This window comes from Coregonus lavaretus (assembly GCF_964263955.1).
Source record: "Coregonus lavaretus genome assembly, chromosome: 28".
Lineage (NCBI taxonomy): Eukaryota > Metazoa > Chordata > Actinopteri > Salmoniformes > Salmonidae > Coregonus > Coregonus lavaretus.
This window is the reverse complement of record NC_140015.1, coordinates 1,838,234-1,848,262: the sequence shown is the minus strand read 5'-3', so window position 1 is coordinate 1,848,262 and position 10,029 is coordinate 1,838,234. Positions and strand designations below refer to the sequence as shown.

General features: G+C 47.5%; 1 long non-coding RNA gene across 1 annotated transcript; it reads right to left on the bottom strand.

Moving 5' to 3' along the window:
* Positions 1 to 5,017: 5,017 nt before the first annotated feature.
* On the bottom strand, positions 5,018 to 9,425 carry LOC311103975. Its single transcript, XR_014610128.1, has 2 exons — positions 9,265 to 9,425; positions 5,018 to 5,587 (listed from the first exon to the last, which is right to left on the bottom strand). It is a non-coding gene; the product is annotated as an uncharacterized lncRNA (long non-coding RNA).
* Between the last annotated feature and the right edge of the window lie 604 nt (positions 9,426 to 10,029).

Here is a 10,029-nt window from a genome sequence, read left to right as displayed (position 1 = left end):
TCATACTAATCTGAACAAGCAGATAGATGATGTCACAATCCGTCAAAATTGTCATGACTGGTCTAATAGTACCGTAACCAAGGTTCCCTCATCATTCCGCCTCAACCCAGTTATTCACTGGTGGCTGATCAATGCATGCCTTCTACTGTACTGAACATGTCAGTCAGGGGTCATGCCAAAATATGTCCTCCAATCAGAAGCGGACCTGAAAGAGATCTCAGTCTCCTCAGTCCCACATTCCTCTCTCTTAGCTCAAGTCCTCCCCTCAGCCACGCTGAGTACAGACTGAGCCAAAGAGTTAGAAGACATATCCAAGAAATAGAACCGGATAAATGGAGACGGTGACGACCACGACGCCGCTGCACAGATATCCTCTACCCCTGTTCCTTTGAAAAGGGCAGTAGAAGCCGCTACTCCACGAGTGGAGTGGGCTCTTATACCCTGAGGCAATTGTCGCCCCGCTGCCTCATAAGCCTTCACAAAGCCAATGAGACAGACGCTGTTTTGAAAGTGGTCTAACTAGTGCAGCTGCACGGTGACACACAAACAGTTGAGGCGATGACCTAATCACTGCTGTGCGCTCAACGTAACACGCCAAAGCGCGCACTGGGCACAGGCGATGGAGCCTTTCCTCACTCCTCTCCCCATGAGGAGGGGGAGAAAAAACCCACAGCTCCACGGTCTGTGATCTATATGAGCTCTTAATAACCTTCGGCACAAATGGCGGGTTAGGACGTAACACCGCTCTGCTCAGATCGCCATTAATGGCAAGGCAGTCGGGTCTCGTCGAAAGAGCACACAAATCACTAACACGCTTAGCAGTAGTCAAAGCGAGCAACAGTGCCGTCTTCATAGACAGCATCTTGAGGGGTATTTGATTCAATGGCTCGAACGGCGACTTACATAGCGCTTCGAGTACCAAAGTCAAATCCCACTGAGGAAGCGTGGCTCTAGGCATTGGCCTAAGCCGCCGCGTTCCTAATAAGAAACGTTTCACTAGAGGGTGGCTGAAGACTCTGCCAAACCCCTCGTGACAAGCTGAAATCGCCGCTGCAAACACCTTAATGGTGGCAGGCGATCGCTGCTTATCAAACATAAACTGCAGGAAAGAGAGAACACTCTCAACCTGACAGCTCATGGGGTCTACATTCTCTGTGACGCACCATTGTGAAAAAACGTTCCATCTACTGGCATGCACCCTGGAAGTGGAACTGGCATGTGAACCCTGTATGGTCCTGATTACTGAATCAGATAACCCACGGCGCTCTAGCCTGTCCCTCTCAGGAGCCAAGCCTTCAGTGGTTGGCCGATTATGGGCAATCGCCCTATCGAGCCTCCCGCCTGAGACGACGCGTCCCGTCGATGTGGAATGGGCCAAGGTGGCGCAATCAACATCTGACTCATCTCCGCAAACCATGGAGCCCCTGGGCGATCGGGGGCTACCAATATTATTGACAGCCCGCCTGATCTTACCCTGGCTAACAGTGGGAGAATGCAGGACAGCGGAGGGAATGCATACTGAAGAACCCTCGGCCACGGATGGTGTGTGAACGCGTCCCTTCCCAGTGGCGGTTCGTCCTGTTCCCTCAGAGAGAACCATAGGGGACAATGCGCGTTCACGCGTGACGCGAATAAGTCCACCTCGGCTCTCCTGAACTGTTCCCAAATTTGGAGAACAATGTCCGGACGCAGACGCCACTCGTCGTCTCGGGGACCCCCTCGAGACATGAGGTCTGCTCCTACGTTCAAGTAGCCCGGAATGTGTGCTGCTCTCAATGAGCGAAGGTGCTCGTGAGCCCACAGCCACAATTTCTCCGCCGACCTGACTCCTCCCTGTCGATTTATGTAGGCTACTGTGGTCCGGTTTTCTGACCAGACCAGAACATCGTGACCCCGAAGGGTAGACGCGAAGTGGGTCAGAACCAGTCGAACCGTTTCCAACTCCAAGAGGTTGATGTGGCGACTCAAAAGAGGCCACACCCCTCCTATCGCTTGGGTCTGACATGTCCCTCCCCATCCAGTCAGAGAGGCATCTGTAAACACTGGAATGTAGGAGGACACTTTGCCTATCGGGACTCCGTGCGTGAGAACGCGCGGGTCTCTCCAATAGTTCAGATCTGCACTGAGCGAGAGAGGAACCACCACCAACCGATGATGTTGACGCACTGGGTCTAGTCTTAGTTGGGTGAACCATCGCTGCATCCTGCGCATGCGCAGGAGTCCCAGCGGAACCACGACGTGGGCTGACGACATGAGACCCAAGAGTGACATGACTGACAGCGCCGTTACCGTGTGATTCGGACGACACTTTCTCAGGGTTAGCAACAAGGCTACCCTTCGAGGGTCCGAAATTCGAGCCCTCATCATTACCGGGCACGACGCCTCGCAGTAGAACCTGGTCTACTCTGCGCGGTGGAGGTGGACGGCATCTTCGTCACGGGGCCTAACCTCCCTGCCAGTGGCAGGTGTCTGGCCAGCTGCTTCCTCTCCTCATCAAGTTTAGAGAAACGCTCCGTCGCCTCCTTGACGGCGACTACGAAGAGTCCGTCGTCAGAGAGGGGGGTGTTCAAAAGCGACGCTCTGTCTGCTTCCTTCATGGTTGTCAGTGACAACCACAGGTGTCGTTCCGCGACCACCGAAGTGGCCATGGATCACCCCGCACAGACAGCCGAAGCCTGAGTTCTGGACGCCTCCTCCACCTCCTCCCTGTCCAGCTCGGTCTTACCCGTGGTTAAACGGGACAGAGCGGCCGCTAGGAGGGCAATATTATTTGCTGCTGCTACAGCTTGGGCTCCCAACGTAAAGGACTTCTCTACCAGCTGCGCTGTGAGGCCGTCCTTTTGCGTCGGCAAGGTGGCTTTTTTAGAAGAGGGCCAGGGACTCGAACCCGGCACGAGATACGCAGCCAGGGTGCTCTCTAGCCTGGGGATTCCCTTAGCGAAGCCCTGCTGCCTTCCTTCCAATCTGGTGAATGGGAGGTACGACTTGGCCGGCAAACGCGCCGCCAGAGGTGCCGCCCATGAGCCCTCGACGTACTTTGCCAGTGAGGGCATTGCTGGAGCCAAAGGCTCTGCCGCCCTCCTTGGCCGAGAATAGGGGCCACCCTCCATCATATCCACTTCCGGTGCGGAGGGAATGGGGGGCTGCGCTATCTCCAAGCGTCGAGCAGCCCTCTCAATGTGTCCAGGAAAATCAGAACGCAGAGAGGCTGCAGCGAAGGACAGGGCTACTGATCTCTCAGAGCCCGTGTTGTCATCGCCCAGGGAACTACAAGCCCTCTCACTTTCCAAGGGAAAGGGGGGCTTGAACGTGTGGGTCAGAGGGTCGGATTGTTCCATCGGAATATCCGTCTCTTCCCCATAATCCCGTATTCTCCTGAGTCGGCGCCATCTGATGATGCCTCTGAAGTAGAGGCTAGCACCGACAGCACGTCCTCTAGAGGAATATCCTCCCTAAAAAACGCCCAGCTCTGCTTCCTCTCCTTTAAGGAAAGTCCACAGTCGTCATGGAGGAGCATCGGCATTGAGCTCTGAAAATAGCTTTTGGGGGTGGAAAATCTCCTGGTGTGCTCATTCTAGGACGACGTCGAAGACTGGAAAATCCGACGGCGTATCTCGTCCTGAGTCTTCTCCTCTTCGTCTCTTCTTGGCTCTTCAGTCTAGTCCAGTCGCTGAAGATAAATGGAGGCTGATTGAGGGGAAGCGTCCCGTCTTATAAGGACACCTGTACTCCTATTGGCTGCAGGTGTGTGCATAATTTTGTCTCAGGCTGATGCTGCCTTAGGGCAGTGGGTAAACCAATAGGAGCAGAGCTCCCCTATGGGGCAGAGCTCCACGATATAGAACCAGTTACTAACACCTGCGCCAAACTTTAGGCAACAGGCAATAAATATGTTTACCGAAGTAGTTACATGGTTTGTCATTAAATGTATTAGACAAGCTTTTGAAGTAGGTTAGCTTAGTTGGCTGGCTTTGGTGTCAGACTAGCCAAATGGAAATGAAATGAATCGCAAGACTGCATGCCTGTAACGTTACAGCTAGCCACTACCAGCCGAAGTGAAAGGTTTGCCCGTATGTTTGCCCAGAGGGAGCGAGCGAGCGTGAGATTGAGATAAAACAGCGACAACCCCAAATAACCTGATGTCAGCATGCCAATTGCACGCTTCCTCAAAACATGAGACATCTGTGGCATTGTTGTGTGACAAAACTGCACATTTGTAATGATCGTGATGTTTCATCAGCTTCTTGATATGCCACACCTGTCAGGTGGATGGATCATCTTGGCAAAGGAGAAATGCTCACTAACAGGGATGTAAACAAATTTCTGCACAATTTGAGAGAAATAAGCTTTTTGTGCTTATGGGAAATGTCTGGGATTTTTTATTTCAGCTCATGAAACATGGGACCAATACTTTACATGTTCATTTATGTTTTTGTTCAGTGTATGTTGACCCGTGACAATTTTGAAGTACGTTACTAACTACATAGTTTAGTCTGCAACACTTACATCATGAGATTTAAATCACATTTCGCCATTTATGGACAGCTACTTGTTTTACGGAAAGCATACGTTCAAACTAGTCATACATATCTGATTGTATCTGAATTACTCTTAGTAAAATGTTCTGGACTAGCTGGCTATTTAAGATAGAGACATTCAAATTTGGTCAAGTTGGTTAATGTTTTTCCCTTGTCCCTATATCCAGCTTATGTTCACGTTTTGTTCAGCAGAGAGAGTATTCAGAGGTGTTTTCGGCTGCACACAGCCTCATCTCTGTGCTGACCCAGATTATTAATCAGCGTCAGTCCAGTGCCATCGCATTAGCAAGCTCAGGAGCATCAATTGAATGTTCAGGGGCATCGTCATCAGCAGACAGCGGTGCAGGGACAGACCCAGAGACAGCTGCATTCCTCCAGTAACCAGGAGATGGCCAGGTGCATATCAATGGTCCTAGAATACAGGAAATGTGTAATTTTGCTGTCTACCCCCTGTTTTGATGATTGATGAATTCAGCCAATAATCTGTAAATTATGTATTACTTTTCTCATTGTCATACCTCTCTCTCACACTCACTCACTCTCTCTCACACACACACACACTTTGAAAATGTTATGCATCCAAACTTGGTAGTTCTTAGTTTGCAGACACAATATGGTCAATAGACATGCTCTCTCTGATACATAGTGACACACACTTAAAACTTCCCTGTGAAATCAGAGGTAGATCTCCCCTGTAGCTGCTTGATTAAAGATGAAATAGTCTCTGCCTTCATCTTTGGATCAAACTTTCCACAACATTAGTAACCAATCAAAATCAGCCAATTTAAAATTACTGGACCAGACAGATATTCCTTGCGACAGTATCAAGCAGAGGTATAGATGGATCATTCAGTAAGTACTAGCACATAGTTCAAAACAGATGCATAAATATCTTGTCCATAGTCTCGAGATGGTGAGGTTGGATCGATGGCTGCTCTGAGCAGTGACATATCCTGCTCTGTCGGCGTGCACTCCACTGGTGGGACCACAATTCCCTGGCCATGCTCCTCCGGGAGGCAGGCATCATCCCTGTCCAAGTTGTTCAAATCCTAAACATGGAAAATCATGTTAATTTACAAACAACCACCTAATTACATTTTCAGAGCGGCTCCTTTAAATCTATACCTCTACATTGCCAGGGAAGGTGACAGGATTCTGTGCTTGCCCCATTTCCCATAGCTGGTTGGGGGTCAGATTTTGCTCGGTGCACAGGGAATGGTTATACCATCCATTGGTAAAGGTGTCTAGGTCTGCTTGGAGGCGCGGGAGGAATACATAGTGCGCACAGAATAGATGAAGGCTGTTTGACAGGTCAAGGGAACCCTCAGCTTCCAAACTGTAGGACATTGTAAAAGATGTGTGACACTGCCATCCACACATCCCACCATAACTGTTCAATCCAGAAAGCATATGAGATAGAACATTTGAAGCAACATAATGAAACATTCAACATCATACCCAGTCCTCTGTCCTACACAACTCATTACTATTATTTTAACCTTTCTGATGTAACCGGTGTGAAATGGCTTGCTAGTTAGCGGTGGGCACTAGTAGCGTTTCAATCGGTGACGTCACTCGCTCTGAGACCTTGAAGTAGTTGTTTCCCTTGCTCTGCAAGGGCCGCAGCTTTTGTGTAGCGACAGGTAACCGTGACTGTTGTCGATGTGTGCAGAGGGTCCCTGGTTCAAGGCGAGGAGAGGGACGGAAGCAAAACTGTTACACTGAGCAGAAGGAGATGTAATTGGTCAAAGTATTCTAAGGCACTTTGTATTTCTCCTTGACCTTCTCCTGTTAAACAGTTTTCTTTAATACATGTGAGAGATTGAATTGACATTGGATTCTAAAGCTAGGTTTCCATTCAATTGGCAACAGATTTTCATGGGAATATTCTAAAGTGCATAAAGAAAATATGGACATTTTCCCAACAGTGGCGTTTCCACCAAACGGACTTGTTGAAGATACAAAATCACTGCGCGATGACATAGTGTACACAAAATCCATCACATGTTGAACTCTACCGATAGTTATGTCATAAAAACTATTGAGTTAAATAGCAAATGAAGAATATGACCCTAAATATTTATTGGAAAGGAGCATCAAGATCACTGTGCACTTTCACCACCCTGTGAAGTTCATAATTTATTTAATCTGTAGCCTAATAAACTGCATGGTTTCCCGAGGCATAGTGGGAGGACCATACAACATATTGTATCATCGCGTGACTAAATTTACTTCGATATGATGGTTATTATATCAATATTTTCGCATAAAGGCATTTCCACCGCCATTTCTCGCATAATTGATTTTACAGTCAAAAAGATCGCACAATGTCCAACGAACAAATTATTTGTCGGCATTTATCAAATTGTACCAAAACTTCCTGTTTCCATCACAGCTGTCATTATTTTATTTTTTATTTACATTTTACATTTTTGTCATTTAGCAGACGCTCTTATCCAGAGCGACTTACAGTTAGTTAGTGCATACATTTTTATTTTTCATACTGGCCCCCCGTGGGAATCGAACCCACAACCCTGGCATTGCAAACGCCATGCTCTACCAACTGAGCTACATCCCTGCCGGCCATTCCCTCCCCTACCCTGGACGACGGTGGGCCAATTGTGCGCCGCCCCATGGGTCTCCCGGTCGCGGCCGGCTACGACAGAGCCTGGATTCGAACCAGGATCTCTAGTGGCACAGCTAGCACTGCGATGCAGTGCCTTTTATATGGTATGACTTTACTTTCCTAAAAACTGTGAATGGAAACTTAGTCTACAAGGCACTCCTTGTTTGAATAAGGCACTCCTTTGCAAAACATTTAAATACCAGTTATGCATGAAACATCACAGCTTGTTTTCTCTACCCAGTGCAGGGATTATAATGTAGGTGTAGGCCACCTGCCTAACTATACTCTAGAAAGTATAGTACCGGTCAAATTTGAATAACATGTGGTCATAATCTAAGTATTCAGCATACACACAAATAGTGGTGGAAATTACTGTTGGTTGTTTTTACCAGAGATAAAGCTTCCCCTGCCACAACCACGGACATGAAACATGCATCTTGCGATGTCCACGTTCTCCATGCCTTGGTCTGCTCTCACCATAGATGTTGACATACAGACAGACACAGACACTAGGATTATAATCAAGACAACTGTTCATCATAATTCAAGGTGTAATTCCATCACTTACCCCATAATGACAAAGCAAAAACAGGTTTTTAGATTTTTTTGCAAATTTGTTAAAAATAAAAATGGAAATATCACATTTACATAAGTAGTCAGACCCTTTACTCAGTACTTTGTTGAAGCACCTTTGGCAGCGATTACAGCTTCTAGTCTTCTTGGGTATGACGCTACAAGCTTGGCACACCTGTATTTGTGGAGTTTCTCCCATTCTTCTCTGCAGATCCTCTCAAACTCTGTCAGGGGAGCGTCGCTGCACAGCTATTTTCAGGTCTCTCCAGAGATGTTCGATTGGGTTCAAGTCCGTGCTCTGGCTGGGCCACTCAAGGACATTCAGAGACTTGTCCCGAAGCCACTTCTGTGTTGTCTTGGCTGTGTGCTTAGGGTCGTTGTCCTGTTGGAAGGTGAACTTTCGCCCCAGTCTGAGATCCTGAGCGCTCTGGAGCAGGTTTTCATCAAGGAGCTCTCTGTACTTTGCTCCTTTCATCTTTCCCTTGATCCTGACTAGTCTCCCAGTCCCTGCCGCTGAACAACATCCCCACAGCATGATGCTGCCACCACCATGCTTCACCCTAGGGATGGTGCCAGGTTTCCTCCAAGCGTGACGATTGGCATTCAAGCTAAAGAGTTCAATCTTGGTTTCATCAGACCAGAAAATCTTGTTTCTCATGGCCTGAGAGTCCTTTAGGTGCCTTTTGGCAAACTCCAAGCGGGCTGTCATGTGCCTTTTACTGAGGAGTGGCTTCCATCTGGCCACTCTACTATAAAGGCCTGCTTGGTGGAGTGCTGCAGAGATGGTTGTCCTTCTGGAAGGTTCTCCCATCTCCACAGAGGAACTCTGGAGCTCTGTCAGTGACCATCGGGTTCTTGGTCACCTCCCTGACCAAGGCCCTTCTCCCCCGATTGGTCAGTTTGGCCGGGCAGCCAGCTCTAGGAAGAGTCTTGATGGTTCCAAACTTCCATTTAAGAATGATGGAGGCCACTGTGTTGTTGGGGACCTTCAATGCTGCAGAAATGTTTTGGTACCCTTACCCAGATCTGTGCCTCGACATAATCTTGTCTCGGAGCTCTATGGACAGTTCCTTCAACCTCATGGCTTGGTTTTTGCTCTGACATGCACTGTCAACTGTGGGACCTTATATAGACAGATGTGTGCCTTTCCAAATCATGTCCAATCAATTGAATTTACCAAAGGTGGACTCCAATCAAGTTGTAGAAACATCTCAAGGATTATCAATGGAAACAGGATGAACCTGAGCTCAATTTTGAGTCTCATAGCAAAGGGTCTGAATACTTACGTAAATAAGGTATCTGTTTTTTATTTTTCATTAAAAATATTTTTTTTTCTAAAGACCTGTTTTCACTGTCATTATGGGGTATTGTGTGTAGATTGATTAGGATTTTTTTTGTAATTTAATCAATTTTAGAATAAAGCTGTAAAAAACAAAATGTGGAAAAAGACAAGGGTTCTCAATACTTTCCGAATACACTGTATATGACTAAATGTCTACCCCCGAGCTGAAGGGGCTCTAAGCTTACCTGATCAACTTGTAGTTGGTGTCCACATGTATGAGGGAAAGAGGACCCCGAACAGAGTATGTTCTTCTGACAACACATCCAAGTTGTGCTATTCTTTCCTGAATTCCTGCAGCATTGACAAGATGCATTGAGTCTGTCGTAGTAAATATAATTTGTTATAGATTGGTCTGACTAAAATGTTCTGTAAGACCCATTTGGAGCCTGTTTTCAATAAATGCTGTTCCAGGTCAGAGATCAAGGGACAGAGGAGAGCGCCTTATCTTCTCACCAGATGGCCTAGGAATGCGATAATAGGACAACACCCCCACCTCCGGCCATAAACCAACAAGATACTCCTCACGAGTTCCCTGGACACACACAAAACATTTCATTTTCACGCACACTCATTCTCCACTCCCCTGTCTACTGGTCGGGTGCCAAGGGCAGAGGACTCTGCCGTGCACCAATGGGGCTTCTACTCTGGACAGAGCAGACCCGCCTCCTACGCCTCGGGAACCAATCAAGGGACTAGAAGAAGGACCCCTTCCTTTATGTTACATTGTATAAAGTAATGCTGAAAACTCTTTTTTATCATCCATTCTCAACTGTCTCCATAAGAGGCAATTGAATGGGTCCATGCATGTAGCTTGAACAGCACCAGCTATCTCTGTTTTAATAAACTGCCTTTTGCTTAAGCAAATTCCTCTCTGTCTAGCGTCGTTGGTTTTGTACTTCCTCTCCTGAATTATGGTTTCACCAACAAGTCCCACACTCAGGTCCACTGGA